This window comes from Pseudorca crassidens, chromosome X (genome assembly GCF_039906515.1).
Source record: "Pseudorca crassidens isolate mPseCra1 chromosome X, mPseCra1.hap1, whole genome shotgun sequence".
NCBI lineage: Eukaryota > Metazoa > Chordata > Mammalia > Artiodactyla > Delphinidae > Pseudorca > Pseudorca crassidens.
The window spans coordinates 132909737-132926963 of record NC_090317.1 but is presented as its reverse complement, the minus strand read 5'-3'; the positions used below and the strand labels follow the sequence as shown (position 1 = coordinate 132926963).

Below are 17227 nucleotides of genomic sequence, written 5' to 3'. Positions count from 1 at the left end.
TTCTGGGACAGAATCTTTGGATGGAGTTCATTATTCTCACTTCATATCCCATTAAGACATCATCTCTAGATTATGCTAAACCGCCCATTCATCACAAAACCAAGAATACGTTTCTGCAATAATTCTTTTCCATCTTGCTGTACTGTATTTGATTTCCACCGTGCTACCCCAGGCTTAAGGACATGACCCAGGATGTGCAGCGGTTGACAGAACATACCCTCACAATGCTCTTTTAAAATGATTATACTTATAGGGACTTCCCTGGTGGCGCAGTGGTTAAGAATCCGCCTGCCAGTGCAGGGGACACGGGTTCGAGCCCTGGTCCGGGAAGATCCCACATGCCGCGGAGCAACTGAGCCCGTGCGCCACAACTGCTGAGCCCACGAGGCACAACTACTGAGCCCGTGCGCCTAGCGCCTGTTCTCCACAACAAGAGAAGCCACCGCAGTGAGAAGCCACGCACCGCAACAAAGAGTAGCCCCCGCTCGTCGCAACTAGAGAAAGCCCACGTGCGGCAACGAAGACCCAACGCAGCCAAAAATAAATAAATAAATTTAAAAAAATAAAATGATTATACTTATAATAAACATCTTTTCATATTAAGCATGTGTGTTCAGTGAAATATCAGAAATGAAGAGCTATGAGCCGGTGTTTGTCTTCAAAGCAACTCAGCAGAGGGAGTCTTGGGAGCTCAGAGGTCTTTGTTGGGGCCAAATGTGTAATGTGGGCAGATAAAGATAAGGTGAATGTTTCCGACGTCTGCGTCAGACTTGGGCACCAGATAAGTTAAAAAACCCACAGCAGAGGCTTACGCACTTCAGAGTGCCGCTTGCGAGAGACCAATTCTGAAATCCTTCGCTCTTGGCTTTCCAAGAGTTCACTCGAAAAGCAAGGTCTTTTTCGGGAAGAAACAGGGTGAGCTGACGTGGAAAGAATGGGAACAACAGTCCCCTAGTAGAGGGGATTATTTTTTAATGAGTTTAGTGTTTTTACTGTCAACTTTCGAAAGTACCACCAGAAGCCAGCATCTTCCTTCAACTTCGTTATCGGGTTAGGGGCCCAGGAATTCGTCTGAATCCCTTAGACTTTCTCTTTAAACAGTGACAAGGATGCCGGGCGAGATAAGGTCCCAGATGGGAAAGCCAAACTCGGTCACCGGTCACCGAAGCTGTGTGTTGGAGTGCCCTTCCGAAGCTCTTTACTCTGACGTTGTTCAATGTGTGTTGACGAGGGGCTATTTGCATTTTCCTTGACAACAGATTATGGAAAGCAGGTGTTACATGTGTCGATTTATTTTTTTTTTCATTTTTTAGGATTCTAATTTTTATTTTTATTTTTTTTACATCTTTATTGGAGTATAATTGCTTTACAATGGTGTGTTAGTTTCTGCTTTATAACAAAGCGAATCAGTTATACATATGTTCCCATATCTCTTCCCTCTTGCGTCTCCCTCCCTCCCACCCTCCCTATCCCACCCCTCCAGGTGGTCACAAAGCACCCATCTGGCCAGGAAGCCTGTGCTTTACGATAGAATGGTGACCAGTTTCCCCAAAGGTGCATCAGGAGGAAGCATCGTGCTTTCTTAGAGATAGAGCCATCCACGCTGAGTTCTTTTATTGTCTTTAAATATGGGCGCCAGGGCTTCCCTGGTGGCGCAGTGGTTGAGAGTCCGCCTGCTGATGCAGGGGACACGGGTTCGTGCCCCGGTCCGGGAGGATCCCACATGCCGCGGAGCGGCTGGGCCCGTGAGCCGTGGCCGCTGAGCCTGCGCGTCCGGAGCCTGTGCTCTGCAACGGGAGAGGCCACAACGGTGAGAGCCCCGCGTACCGCAAAAAAAACAAACAAACAAAAAACAAAATAAAGATGGGCGCCAGTTCTCTTTCTGGCTCTTCTGAGCGCTCATGGGGCTGGGGAACCTGGGCAGGATGCTTGGCTCTCACTCACTTTGGGTCTAGTCATCAGCCTGCCGGTGTCTCCTCTGCCCCAAGGCTGTCTGGACCTTTAGCCAGAGGCGCTGTGGACGCCGGTCCCATCATCCCAACCGCCATGACCACAGAGAAGGCCAAGTGAGAGACCACAGCTGGACCCGGAGAGGGTCCCCGCCGGGCACACCCGTGGCTAAGTATCGCTGGGGCAGCAGAATGTGTGGGGACCTGGACACGGAGACCCAGACACGGAGACCTGGCGTGGATTCACCTCTGACTGGCCAGCTTGGTTATGATAGCGTTTTTCTTCACGAAGAATCTCATATGCATTTGAGACACCCTGGCTTCCCTTAATCTTCAGATGCAGCTTGGCTTTTAAAAACTGTATCTAAGACCTAAATAGATATGTCTCCAAAGAAGATACACAGATGACCAAGAGGCACATGAAAAGACGCTCAACATCACTAATTATTAGATAAATCCAAGTCAAAACTGTAATGAGGTATCACCTCACACCAGTTAGAATGGCCATCATTAAAAAGTCTACAAATAACAAACGCTGGAGAGGGTGTGGAGAAAAGGAAACCCTCCTACACCGTTGGTGGGAATGTAAGTTGGTGCAGCCACTGTGGAGAACAGTATGGAGGTTCCTTAGAAAACTAGAAAGAGAATTACCACATGACCCAGCAATCCCACTCCTGGGCATATGTCCAGAGGAAACTCTAATTCAAAAAGACGCATGCACCCCAATGTTCACTGCAGCACTATTTACAATAGCCAGGACATGGAAGCAACTTAAATGCCCGTTGATAGAGGAATGGATAAAGAAGATGTGGTACATGTATACAATGGAATATTACTCAGCCATAAAAAAAGAAGGAAATAATGCCATTTGCAGCAACATGGATGAACCTAGAGATTGTCATACTGAATGCAGTAAGTCAGACAGAGAAAGACAAATATATGATATTGCTTATATGTGGAATCTAAAACAATGGTATAAATGAACTTATTTACAAAACAGAAATAGAGTTACAGATGTAGAAAATAAACTTACGGCTACCAAGGGGAAAAGAGGGGGAGGGATCAATTGGGAGATGGGGATTGACATAGGCACACTACTATATATAAAATAGATAACTAATAAGGACCTACCGTATAGCGCAGGGAGCTCTATTCAATGCTCTGTAATGACCTCTATGGGAAAAGAATCTAAGAAAGAGTGGATCTGTGTGTATGTATAACTGACTCACTTTGCTGTACACCTGAAACTCACAGAACGTTGTAAGCCCACTCTACGCCAATAAAAATTAGTTTAAAAAACTGTATCTTTAACATCTTTTTTTTTGCCCCGATGTTTTCTTTTGCAACGTTTAACAGACCAGCTGATACAAAAGACACCAACCCTGCTTCAAACACATCCTGATGATAGCCAGAGCCTCAGCAGGCAAAGCAACGTTCCTCCGGCCCCAAATCCTTAAGGGGTTTAGGAGACTGCAGCTTAGCACAAATAAACATCTGCTGTCTTCTCTTCCTTTGCCCGGTCCTTTCAAGTCCAAAGGTTTATTATTACTGTTATTGTTATCATTATCATCCTTATTTCATCCTGCAGTAATCTACAATAATAGCTCTAAGAACTCAGTGCTTAGCAAACCTCTGAGCCCCCTTGATCCTCCCGATAGCAGTGATGAAAACAGATGCTCTTTGCTGAGCAGAGTGTGTTTCTGCCTCAAATCCTAAAGCCATGATGTCCAGACCCTACAGGACTGACTCACGGGTTGGATTTATTTTTTCCACAGTAGCCTTGAGAGCATCAGTGTAGGCAACGCTGGCTTTCTGGAAAAGCATGCATGATTCCATAAGAACAGTATTTATGTGCCGAGGAGCGCTGGAGATGTTGTTTTGTTGTTTGTTTTTTGTTGTGTTTTTTCTTTCGCCATTTCTAGCATCAAGCAGACTGCATTCCTTGTAAAGGCACCAGTTCGGCTCACCCTGGTGCACACGGTGTCTGGTTTGGTACCGATGATGGACAGCTGTTGTTGTTGGCGAGGCATGGCCGTTGATGACGGTGGTCCCGCTGATGTGCAAAGTCTGAAGAAGCTATAGGGTGGGTGTGATAAAGGAAGGAAGTGAGAAAACCCACAGTGGCTGGGATGCTGGGATGCCGAGAGTCCCAGCTGGGTTTGCCTCCAGGTTGGAATATTTTGCTGTCCATCTAGTTAAAACGGAGGGGCCCTCTCCTGTACAGCACAGGGAACTATATTCAGTATCTTCTAACAACCTATAATAGGAAAGAATATAAAACATGGATGGACCTAGAGATTGTCATACTGACTGAAGTAAGTCTGACAGAGAAAGAGAAGTATCATAGGACATCGCTTATATGTGGAATCTAAACAAAAATGATACAAACGAACTTATTTACAAGACAGAAATAGTCACAGATGTAGAAAACAAACCTACAGTTACCAAGGGGGAAGGGGGTGGGGAAGGATCGTTAGGGAGTTTGGGATTGACATGTACACACTACCATATTTAAAATGGATAAATAACAAGGACCTACTTACTGTAGCACAGGGAACTCTGCTCAACCTAAAATGGAAAAATAATTTGAAAAAGAATAGATACATGTATATGTATAACTGAATCACTTTGCTGTACACCTGAAACTACCACAACCTTGTTAATCAACTATACTTCAATCAAAAAATAAATAAAGGGGGAAAAAACCCTGAGGGGCCCTGCCTGTATGCATGCATTTCCATTATTACTGAGAAGGCCCTCCTTCATTCCGTTCTCAGGGAATAATCTGGGGGCATCTACGGAAAATACTCAGAGAGAAAATGTGCCGTTACGGGGATCTTAATCCTTCACCAAGGCAAGACCAGATGTGTAACTGATAAACACTACATTTTCCCCCGTTGAACTGTGTTCCACATGCCTGACCATATCTGAAGACTTACATCCCCATGGGTTCTCATAAAATACCCAGGGGTTCCCTGAAAACTAGATGATTAAGGGGGGAATCTAACCAATTAACCTTAAGGAAAGAACGCAATGCGTCCTCCACAACGCTTCTTTTTTTCTTCCTGGTAAAGTCCTGATTTTTTGTGTGTTTCCCTCCGCACACACACACATACACACATGCATGCGAGCACACACACACACACACACACACACACTCACTCCGCTGATTCCAGATGGCAGGCGATACACAGTTTGTTTTTTTTTCTTAATGGCTAGCATTACTTTATATTTTAAATTGCAGACCAGGGTTGTGAAATGCTCCTCTCAGCAGGGCTTTTTTTTTTTTTTTTTTTTTTTGGCTTTAGAAAAAGGTCCTTTGGAGTTTATTTATTCTGAAGAAGACATCAAGCATTTGGATGGAACCTACGTACCCCAAAGGAGCTTTGGCTTCTTTGCCGAAAAGCCTGTTTCTGGCCTCTCTCTTTAGCTGAACTTGAAAGCGGCTCTATCAACATGTGCGATAAAAAACCTTTGCATCATCCTTCAGGCCGGGCTCTGCAGCGCCTGTGGATCTGTCGCCAGGAGGCCTGGGTCTCTCGTCTCTCCTTTATTCTGGTGAAAGCTCAAGCTAGGTTTCCAGCTCCACACACCAGAAAACCAGCCACATCGTTCAAAGACGGCTGGGTGACTAAGTTCAAGATTCCTGAAGCCTGAGTCGTGTTCTGTTTCTTTATTCTTCTTTCGCTGGGGTTATGTACGTGCAGCATCTGACATACATTTTCCTAGACTTTTGCTACCTATCCTTTAAGTAACTTAAGAAAGAGGACTTTGATAATCTCTAGAGACGGTCATACTAAGTGAAGTAAGTCAGCAAGAGAATGACAAATAGATGATATCACTTATAGGTGGAATCTAAAATAGGACACAAATGAACATGTTTACGAAACAGAAGTGGACTCACAGACATGGAAAGCAAACTTACGGTTACGAAAGGAGAAGCAGGGGAATACATTAGGAATTGGGGATTAACAGATACACACTAGTCTATATAAAATAGATAACCCATTAGGACCTACTGGATAGCACAGGGAACTAGACTCAATATTTTGTAATAACCTATAAGGGAAAAGAATCTGAAAAAAATTATTTCTCTATATAGATATTTCTATATACAGATACAGATATATATAACTGAATCACTTTGCTGTACACCTGAAACTAACACAATACTGTAAATCAACTATATTTAATTAAAAAGAAATTAATTGTTTTTAAAAGAAATTAATTTTTTAAAAAAGAAAGATAATCCTGCTATCCTCTTGTTTTCTTTTGGGCTTTTTTTTCACCATTAGTTAGAACCCATGCTGCCAGAAAACACATGTGTTGCTACCCAAAAACAGCCGTGTTCTGCTTCAAGCCCATGGCTTTTAGAGGAGACCCCCCCCTTCCCCTTTAGATGCTGGGATGGGGGAGGGGCTCACACTTGGCTCTCAGCAGCCTCCCCGCTGCCCTGGGGAGTGAGATAAGGCCAGAGATAAGATCAGCTCTTCAAAGCTCTTTTAATTGGAAAGAACTTGAGTTGGGGTTTCTCCCCACACCTAATGTTCCAAAGGCAAGAAATTCTTAAATATAGACTCACTTTCTGTTTCTCTCCAACTTTTTGAGCAGCCCATAGATTTTTGTTTTTGTCTGTATAAAATCACTTTTAATTGAAAGCACCAAAGACTTGTGGAAGGAATTCTTGTTACTCCTTTCTCTGCAGCTCAGACTTAGTTAAGTTTCCGTAGTAAATTGAGATGAAAAATCTTACAGTTCTAATGCAGGCTAATGATGGAGTTGTGGTTGAACCCTAGGAAGGAAAGCCTGTAGAGTCCCACCAGCCCCAGGACATCTTCGGAACAGTGGGTGGCGACTAATGACTGAGGTCAGAAGCCTAGAGTAGGGCAAGGAGGAGATACTGCAGATGGCAAAGCACTGGTCCTTGTTCATCGCCACCATATAAATCCCAGGGACAGCCCGGGAGAAGCTACCTCATCATGCTCCCTGGTTTGGCATCCATCCATCGTTTGACTTGGTCTCCACCATGACTTGGAGGTCCTGGAAACACCCCCCCCCCCAAGTTCAAGTCATTTAAATCCAATTACCCTTGGCTGCTCTCAGGGTGGCCTCAGTCTTTCAGAGAGATGTCACCCGTCCCCACTAAGCCTTCGTACAGTAGGTGTGAGAGGTGGAAATTTAAGACCACTGTGATCTCTGTTCCCATGATGATACTACATGGCACAAGTCTTTGTGCAGATGGAATGAAGGTTGTAATAACTTTGCTTAGAGGTAATCTAAAGGGAAATGATACAGATTGGCCAAGTCTTGTCACATGAGTCCTCTGAAAGTGGAGTGTTTTTCTCTGCTGATTGTAGACGGGAGAGATTCCAAGGGTGAGAAGGATTCTGTCCACCCTTGTGGACTTGAAGATGGCGGGGCTGCATGGCGAGACATGAGGGTGGCCTCTAGAAGCTGAGAGCAGACCCCGGCTGACAGCCAGGAGATCAACGGAAACCTCAGCCCTACAACAGCAAGGAAATGAATTCTGCCAACAAGTAGGGAACAGGAATGAGTAGGAAGCAGGTTCTTGCCAAGAACCTTCAGATAAAGACCCTACCTACCTGGCCAACACCTTGATTCTGACCTTGTGAGGTACCAAGACACAACTTAGCCAAACCCAGTCTTTGGGGCTTTTGACCCACAGAGAATGATAAATGGGAGTTTGGGATGAGCAGATGCAAACTAGTATATACAGGATGGATAAACAACGAGGTCCTCCTGTAGAGCACAGGGAACTCTATTCACTATCCTGTGACAAACCATCATGGAAAAGAATATGAAAGAAACAATGTCTCTGTGTATAACTGAGTCACTTTGCCGTACAGCAGAGACTGACACAGCATTGTAAATCAACTCTACTTCCATAAAAATTTTTTTAAAAAACATTAAAAAAGATAAATAAGTAAGAATAGTAAGCAGGCATTGTTCTAAGCCATTGAGTTTGTCATAATTTGTTATACAGCAGTAGAAAATTCATAACTTTGCCTTCTATTGCCAAAATTAGGGCAAATATGTCTCGTTGTACATCTGCAATTAACACAGTTATCTCCCATATACACAAAGGGTTACCTGTGATGAGCAGTACTGAGATCTACCACTTCCATAAAAGAAAATGGAATTTGCTTAGACATTCTTTCTATTGAAGTATAGTTGGTTTACAATATTATATTACTTTCAGTATCTACAACATAGTGATTCAATATCTTTATAGATTACACTCAAAGTTATTACAAAATAATGGGTATATTCCCCTGTGCTGTACAGTATATCCTTGTTGCTGGATCTATTCTACACATAGTAGTTTGTACCTCTTAATCCCCGACCCCATCTTGCCCCTCCCCGCTTCCCTCTCCCCACGGGTCCCCACTGGTTTGTTTTCTGTATCTCTACAGTCTCTTTAAAGCTCATTTTAAGGGTCTCCTCCACCGAAGTTAGGAAGTGTTTGAAGTGTGGCACTGAAATACCTCACAGCAGTTTTGGGAAAGCATGGCAAATCCAGGCAGGAATTCCTGCTCTGTGTCTCTATGAAACTTAACTTCTAGTGACACCCTTTTATTTATTTATTTTGCTGCAATGGGAACATAGGCACTAAATAACTTTTAAGGTGTATCGCCACTCTGAAATCATTTATAATGTTTGTAACGTGGAAGGCTCACCTTCCAGCATCCCCTTGAATTCTGTTCCTTGCATAGGCTGGCCTTACCTGTTGGGGAAGAGTTTTGCGGGGCTGGGGTAGAGAATGAGATTGCATTTCTGGGTAGGGTTTAAAGAGCGATGCACATTTTTTGGTTTATAAATATACAGGTCAGCTTTAAGGAGAAGAGAGGGCTCCAGCATGGCAGGGAAAAGGTCTGCAGAGCCCCAAGAATATGGGAGGAATACCAAGGCTTTCAGGTGTGTGTGTTTAAGAGGTTTAAAAGATTGAAATGAGAGTTCCTCCAGGTGCCTGGAAAATTGCATCTCTCTCTCTCTCTCACCTGCTCTGTGGCGCTGCTGCGTCTTTAGTTTAACAAGCACGCGAAGATGTGATTTCAGTATAAGCCATCTCAAATCCGCTGATCCCACGTGGAAGTACGTGGCGTAGAAATGACGTCTAAATGAGCATGCATTTGGCTGTCATGGGCAGTATTTTGGTTTGTGGAAGAGAATTGCAGTGTGTGTGTGTCAGTGTGTGAGAGTGCAAGAGGGGACACACAGCCTGGGATGTCCAGGGGCAGGTGGTTCCAATAAGCAGTGTGGATACATGGTAAGGGAGAGTTAATTGTATTTTCTTTTTCTAACAACTTTTCACAACTATAACTCACACAACATACAATCCACCTACTTAAAGTTGCACAATTCAATGGTTTTTCGTATTCTCGCAGCCTCGTGCTACTGCTACCAAGTCCAAGTTCATGCAGCTAAGACAGGCCAATAAATCAAAAGACAAGGTGCTGGGGCAGGCGGACTCTCAACCACTGCAGCACCAGGGAAGCCCTCAGGCTTCTTTTATACTAAAATGGGAGAGGGTGCGGCTGGGTGTTGCAAACCTCTTGGTGCGGGAATCCTTTGTTCTTGCAGCTGTCCACGTGGGTCAGGTCAGGATGCTCCTAAAAGCCTCCAACAGGACAGACTTATTCTCTGTCCTGCAACTTTTTATCTCTGTATGAATGAAGAGTGTTAATACCTTTAAATGTCAAGCCTGGGAGGCGGAGCCTTGAAAACGAGCAATTATGTATATTTCAAGCTAAAGGCAACATTCTTTTACCAGAGGTGCAGAGCCAGCATTACTAGGCAGAGGCAACAGAGCACAGAGGTTAGAGCTAAAGGAACAGAGCTGATACGGAGTCACGTGTGCTCTTCTCTGTAACATAACCACCCCCTGCAATTCATTTGAGAACATTTTCATCACCCCAACTAGAAACCCCAGTCTCTCGCTATCACCCCTTTATCCCTCTATCCCGCACCCACCCCAGCCCCTGGCAACCATGAATCTGCTTTTTCTGTCTCTATGGACTTGCCTCTTCCGGATATTTCAAATCAATGGGACGAAAACCTTTCTGAACTGGCTTCTTTTACTGAGCGCGTTTTTGATACCCCATTGTGTGTCTAGACCACATTTTAGTTATTTTTACTTACGATTCAAAGAGTCGGTAACAAGTCTACAGACTCTGTCTGGGTCAAATTCTGGGCAGGATTTCTTTTAGCAGAGCCTAGTGTTTGGACCCCGCAGGGCACGTGGCTGTGTTTGTTTTTTACCCCTGTTAGGAACAAAGAGTAACATTTATGTTACTGTTTTTCCCAAATCCTGCAGCGTGTTAGCTTCCAGAGTAACCTAGATGGGAAATCTGGGCTTGGCCAGTGGAGACATCTATGGGGCAGCGATCATGACGCAAACAGCTATTTCATTAAGGTCAGACTTAGTTTAGGAGAAAAAACTTGGATACGACCCATGATGGACTTTCCTTGTTTCCCCGCAGAGCTGAACCTCCGTACCCACTCAAATCCTGGTGAGGCAGAGAGATGCCTGAGGCCAAAGAAACAAGGGAACACGTGGACCCTCAGAGGAGGGGACCTTCCATGTGACCGTCCTCACTTCTGACACCAATTGTGAGTTTGGAGGAATCTCCCCGAACACTCCCAGTCACGGTGTGAGCTGTTGCAAACTGCAAGGTCACAGGCTCACGTGGGCTCAAGTCTATGCAGCCTCTCCCTGACCACGAGAGAAACCCTGATATTTCAACACAGTACAGAGTCTGTTGCTCCCCTGTGGTGACTTTGGGGGTGTCTGTGAGACCCTCACCTGTGTCTTTTGAGAAGCCAACTAATACACAGCCCTCCCCACTGGATTGCAAGCCCACTGCCAAGTGCACACGGGTGTCAGAGAGAAATAAAGGCTTCTGCTGGTCGCCTTTCTAGCTGGACTGGAAAGGGGGCTCGGCGCACGGACCTAGCAGGCTCCCCTTCTCCCCGCAGTGAGCTGATTCTCCCAGGTAGAACTGGGGCAGCTGGACAATGCTGTGAAGTCGTTCCCTTCACAACTGCCTCTGCCTCGGTGATGCCCCCCTGCAGGAGGAAAGGGATGGGAGTGCACACCTGTTGCAGGTGCAGGAAGAGAGAGACAGAGAGAGAGAGAGAGAGAGAGGGCGGACGGAGAGCCAGCAAAAGAAAGTTCTCAGACCTCCTATGATTTCCTCCAGAGGTGGACAAAGAATCCCTCCCACCTCCTGAATTCGAAAGGGATGGTAGGAGACAAAATTAAATTTGCTTTATGTTTACACCCAATGAGTCATGGTTGTTTAACACACCAGTTACATACGCGTCCCCCAGAAGAGTCCTCAAGAAATGCCAGGCATATAGCGTCGTAAGTTGGATTTCAGTGGCTGTAGGGGTGAGGACGCGGGTGCCGCAGTCATTGGGGAATTCCTCCCTGCTCCCCTCCAACCATGCATTGCAATGAAAGGGCAGTGATGAAAGCTCATGTGGAAAAAAAAGGAATCGAACCTGGTGGTCGTCAGAGCCCTTTGCATTTTCAGAGTCGTATCCTCTGGTCTGTGGCTGCATTTCTGTGTCTCACATTACAAAACCCCAGGCTCTAACTGGGTGCCGGTGGCCGTGTACTCAAGACGTAAGAAAGATGAAACATCTTGAACGTTCCAGGAAGGAAGGAGAGGGGCATTTATGGTCTTGACTGTACGTATTCTAGGAGTCTGGAGAAGGGTGAGGGTACATGCTACTACAAAGACCACGGTCAAGTTCACGGGGAATTTGGAGCTTCTTGTGAACGCCCAGATCAGTGTAGGTCTGGACAGGTAGAGGGGGCTGATGGGAAAGGATAATGTCCTACAGGAGTCAAGGTCATTGAGGGCTGAGACAAGGCGGATGGCCCCTACTTGTCCAGCCATGAGAGAGGACGGAAGCCATCTTCCTCACCGTGTGTCTTCAATCCTGACATGAGGTGTCCACCTCCCAGCCCAAACGTCTCTCCCTGCCTGGGCTTGTGGGTTGGTGAGCTGTCTTTGGGCGGAATGCATTGTTGTTTCAGTGGTCAGTTTTTGTGTCTCTGATATTGTCTCCTTGTAACAGCCCAGCTTGAGTTTTCCAATGAGGACGTGGGACATTGAATGACAGTCCTGTTCTGCCACGTGGTCGGGCTGACACCTGGGCCCTGGCATTCCTGACGAGGTAGGTCCCTCCCTCCACCAACGCTCCTTGCATTCTCTGGCTTCCCTCTGACCTTCAGTGATGCTCCTTGATTCTTCACGCAATGTTCTCACCACACGCACCTTCCCAGCTGTGGGACCTGTGATATAGAGGCAATAGCATGACGGTCCATTGCAGACCTGCCTTGCAGCTGAAATAACCTTCTAGGAAAACTGTTCTGACATTTTTATAAATAAAAACCTCTTGACTAGGAGCCAGTAAAAATACCCCTGATACTGAATTCTGCTGTGCCGCGGTGAGCTAATCATAGGAGGTCACTTCCATTCACAGAAGCATTAGCAGAAAGGAAAAGTCCTCAGGGAACAAAATGAAACGCATATGGCTCATCCTTGCATAGAAGGAGAGGTTGGGTTTGCTCAGCCTGGCTGTTTTGAGTTTTCAGGACTGGTCTAGGTGGCCACTGGTGGTGGACCCTTGCAGGGTCACTAAACTGAGGATGATTCAAAGAATATGAGTTAGACCCTCCGGTGGACAGTTTGAGGTAATGGTTGTGTTCAGTGGTTGTGTTTCTGTTGGTTGCAGGTGGTGATTAAGGGCTTACGCTTGCATTAAGGTGATCAAAGTTTTCATGAGATTAACCTGGCGACCGCAGGCACGATGGTCTGTGGCTTCTCCCCGTCGCTGGGCGTATATTAGACTCCTGGGGAACTTATTAAGATGGAAAATATGCAGGCGAAATGGTACTTTAATTACATGTTGCAGACTAAATATAACCCAGAGGAAACCAGTCTTGTGACGTGCACCAAGAACCCAAAACGTCTGCACGGCCTCCTTGTTTCACATTATCCCTCAGACCATGAGAGCCATTTCGTTTACGTTTGGCTAAATCAAATACATTTTGTGTCTGTAAATGCACAAGCAATGCTTCCTCAGAGAAAAGTGTTTATTTTCGGGGCCACGTAGAGACATTTCCCCCAAATAGAAGAGTGTGCTGAGTTTTTCGACGGCCCGTGGTTGCGTTCAGCACTGTAGCTCACGCCTGCATGGCTGTCTCACACGGAGCTGAATTTTTGAACTTTCTGAGATGTCCTGTCCATAAAAGCAGATTCAACCTACTGACTTCCAACTCTTCAAGCTAACAGACTTGATTACTAAACGGCATGTAGCTTAGAAGCTGGATTCTTTTTCTAATTGAAAAAACCCACTTTGAAATCCCATGCAGTTTCCAACACAGAGAATAAAGAGAGATGGAATTGTTGGCACTTTGAGACACCCAATCATCTCTCTCTATCCCCACCTATGTATCTGTCTGTCTAGCATCTATCTGCACATCCATCCATCCATTTAACCATCCATCTACATATAGTGTATCATCTATATCTATGTATCTATGAATCTACTGAGTGTATATTTTTTCTTGCATTAAAAAAAGCATAGCAAAAACGTTGGCCACATGATTTTGGGGAGAAAACGATTTTGTTTTACGGAATAACGACCTGCTGGGATCATGGGCTTTTAAAGACATGACAGGCCAGTTTTCTGAGGATCAGTTACTTTTATTGGCCTCACAAGCACCCAACAGTAACCCAATGGAAGAATAGGATTTCTCCCCCTGTTGGGGGGGTTCCTTGATGAATGTCTCTTCATTGAAGCTGAATTTGTACAGAAATAAAATGGGGACGGGGTGTTTCTCTCCCATAGCCCCTGAATTTTCAAAGCATCCATCCTGTAGGTCTTTGTTTGGGAAACATATTCACAACACTATAAAAACTTGGATTCAAATCCTTACAGTGGAGCCCATACACATGGGCATTTGAGAAGGATAAACCCAAGCGGTTACAGTGTAGCGTGAATCTATTTTGGGCTCTGAATTATTCAGTTTGGTGATTCACAGTGGGTTAAATGGATCATTGCCAATTCTCCACTCCCCTTGTTGGTCAGTACCCATGCCCAGGGGTCTCGGAGAGCTATTGCCCCATGGTTAAGTTTAACTGTGGGACTGAGGCAGATTCAGTGGATTTCTTTCATCCTGGCAGAAATTAGTTCAGTTTCAGGGTTGAGTGTAACATCTGGACACGGGTTGTTTAGCTCTCCTGAAAGCCCGATCTTCCGGTATGCAAAGAGGAGATCTATATAATTAGCTTGAAAATTCTAAGGAGCTTTGATCAGGCTGCACAGCTGTGTCATGTTTGTGGCTTCGTCAAACGTGGAGAGCAAAACATTCTTCATCCCCTCAGCGACACACATTCGAACGCAAGCCTGGTTTAGACGTGTTTGTTGTCACACGAAATCAAAATAAGGAACGTAGGAAACTTTTAGGAAGGGTGAGCGCTCACCCTGTATCGTCTTTAATTTGGCAAATGTACACAAAACTCGTGAGGACATTTACAAGGTCAGTTCAACCCACAGAGTGGAAAACATTCAGGGTGCAGTCTTGAGAAACAGAACAGAGGTGCTGCCTATGGCTGTTAAGGAGTTCTGTGGGGTTTTGAGCACTCGTCCCCAAGCAGGAGCTGTACTTCCACCTCCCTGGGACACGTGACGATGTCTGCGGACACTTATGGCTGTCATGCTGGGGGGAGGGGTGCTCCTGGCACGTGGTGGGTGGAGACCAGGGATGCGCTCCACAGCCCACAGGGCACAGGATGCCTCACCCCAGCGTCATCTGGCCCTAAATGTCACCCTTACTGAGGTTGCGCAACCCTGCTTTAGCACGGGAGACTCTCCTGCTACCTGTTTATCTGTCTATTTATCTATGGTGGCGATTCACAGCCCAGGGGCAAATTTTCCTTCCAGGGGACATTTGGTAACATCTGGGGACAGTTTAGAAGCATTACAACTGTCATCATTGACCAGCTGGCGTTTCATAGGTGTGGGGGGGCAAGGAGGCCTCTCAAAGCCCTCCCATGCACGGGGGACCCCCCGCCCCACCCCGTCCAGAGTAAAGAATTATCCAGGCCAAAGTGTGAGTTGTGTTGAGGTCAAGAAAGCCTGTTTGAGGGATGACACGGCTAAGAAAATATAAGACGTGGACCACGTGGGCAACACCGATGGAGGAATCCCGAGAGATGTCCCTGGAGGTATTCTCTGCTTTTGTTTTGCATCTGCGTGAAAGGAGGGCAGAGGAGAGAGAGAGAGAGAGAGAGCGAGAGGGAATAGCTAGGCATCGGTTGCCAGGGGACTGTCCTGGGGTGAGGGCACCCAGGACGAATTGCCACTCACAGGGAAGCTGAAGGGATCGGAAAGGACACTTTCATATTCAAGTTTTAACTATACGGGCAGGTTTGCGATTGCTCTCTCCGTCATTCCCCAAACTTTCAGCGAGGTGTGGCATACACAAAGAGGTCTCGTGCGACTCATGCTGTGTACTGATTCCTTTGCTGAATTTTCCGATAGTTTTTGGAGGAAAGGAAAGTCGTGCTTCCTTGACTAATTAGAAAAGGGGCAAAAGGGGCACGTGTTGGATGTATGATTAACAGGGTGAGTAGCGGAGGGGAGCCTGCACCCCGCACCTTCCTCGGACTGGAATCCCAAGCTGCTTAACGTTCGTCACAGGGCAGGGCATGGAGTGAGGCTTAGTTAGAGCTAGAAGACCGATAGGACCACGAAGGAAACACTCATGAGATGCCTCTTTTCCGATGACCATGTCATGAAGATGACCTTGAGAAGTGATGTCTTTGGTCGCTTGGCTGTCAGATCCCTTTTTCTCATACCTGGAGAGAAACCTGATCCTAGCTCCACGGGGATGCTCTGGGATAACATCTCTTGGCTGTAGGTGGTGGGCTTGCCTGCCGGCTGAAATAACCTTATAAGACATCATCTTGAGGTCTCAGGAAGTGAGCCCTCTTGGAGCAGAGGCGATACAAATACCCCTTCTATTTAATCCTGCTGTGCGAGGGTAAGATAAATCCCAGAGGTCATGTCCACACACCAAAATGTTAGGAACGGAGAAGTCCCCTGAGAACATAATGGCTCGTCCCACATCTAGAAAGAGAGGTCAGCTGGCTTGTTTCCAGATGGAAGGCTAGTCTCTAAATCCAGCCCATGTTTTCTCCACCCCCATGGCTGCTGGAAGGAACATGTGGCAGGTATAAACTAAGAGTCATTTCAGAGATAACCAGAGAAAATCCGCCAGCCGTAAGAAATTGAGATGCAGTTATTAATTACAAGGTTGTGTCAACCTTCATTTCTTAAGGGTAGCTTTTATAAAAACATTATTCCATTTCATTAAAAGTGGTGGATGCCATGACTACATCCCCTAGAGCCTTAAACCTAATTTGAACCCACTTTTTATTATTTGTAGCTGCAAATCTTTCTTGGGCAAAATTTCAGAGGTTTAGTTGGAACGACAAATTCCTGTATAAATTGGAATGAATAGAAACAGTAACAAATTTATATGTACACATACACGTACGTTATCTACAGGTAGAAGTATATATGCAACATATATAAATATATTTATATATATGTACATATATAAAATAAGATGCACCTATTAAATATATTTACGTACATAGATGTAATATAAATAAATAATATATAAATGTGTATACTAATATTTATAGACGCTAATGCGTGACACACACACAATATCGACGGTGAATTTAGGGGTAAGGCAGTAGATCCCAGTTTGCCTTTGGTTTTGAGCATCATTTTATAATACGTAGTAAATTATCTACAGGGTCTTCATCTGGGAAATAGAAGTCTAGGGTGGGACCCTGTTCCCTGCCTGAGTTTCACCGTCTAGTCCATAACGGATACTAAACTATGTGTGAAGTGAAAGAACGTTTAATTCAGGAAGGGATCTGGTGTGTCGCTCATATAAACCCACCCATTTTCTTGGTTTAGGTTTCACCCAAGGTCGATATGGCTCCGTTGGCTTGTGTCAAAGCTGCCTTTACGATATGCGTTCTGACCTTCATATACTTTCAACGATTGGAGGGAAGAAAGAGGACGTGTGTCTGTGACATCTCTGTGAGTGTGGCCACGTGTCAGCTCCCTGCTCGGAGGTACCATGGGGCCAGCATCCCGCCAGGGATAAAATGACCCCTGGAAGCAGGGCGTGAGTGTCTGATTCAATGGGAATGACAGCA

General features: G+C 45.5%; 1 long non-coding RNA gene across 1 annotated transcript; it reads right to left on the bottom strand.

Moving 5' to 3' along the window:
• Nucleotides 1–2677: 2677 nt before the first annotated feature.
• On the bottom strand, nucleotides 2678–5860 carry LOC137217482 (uncharacterized). Its single transcript, XR_010940107.1, has 3 exons — nucleotides 5324–5860; nucleotides 4493–4517; nucleotides 2678–4206 (listed from the first exon to the last, which is right to left on the bottom strand). It is a non-coding gene; the product is annotated as an uncharacterized lncRNA (long non-coding RNA).
• Nucleotides 5861–17227: the final 11367 nt, after the last annotated feature.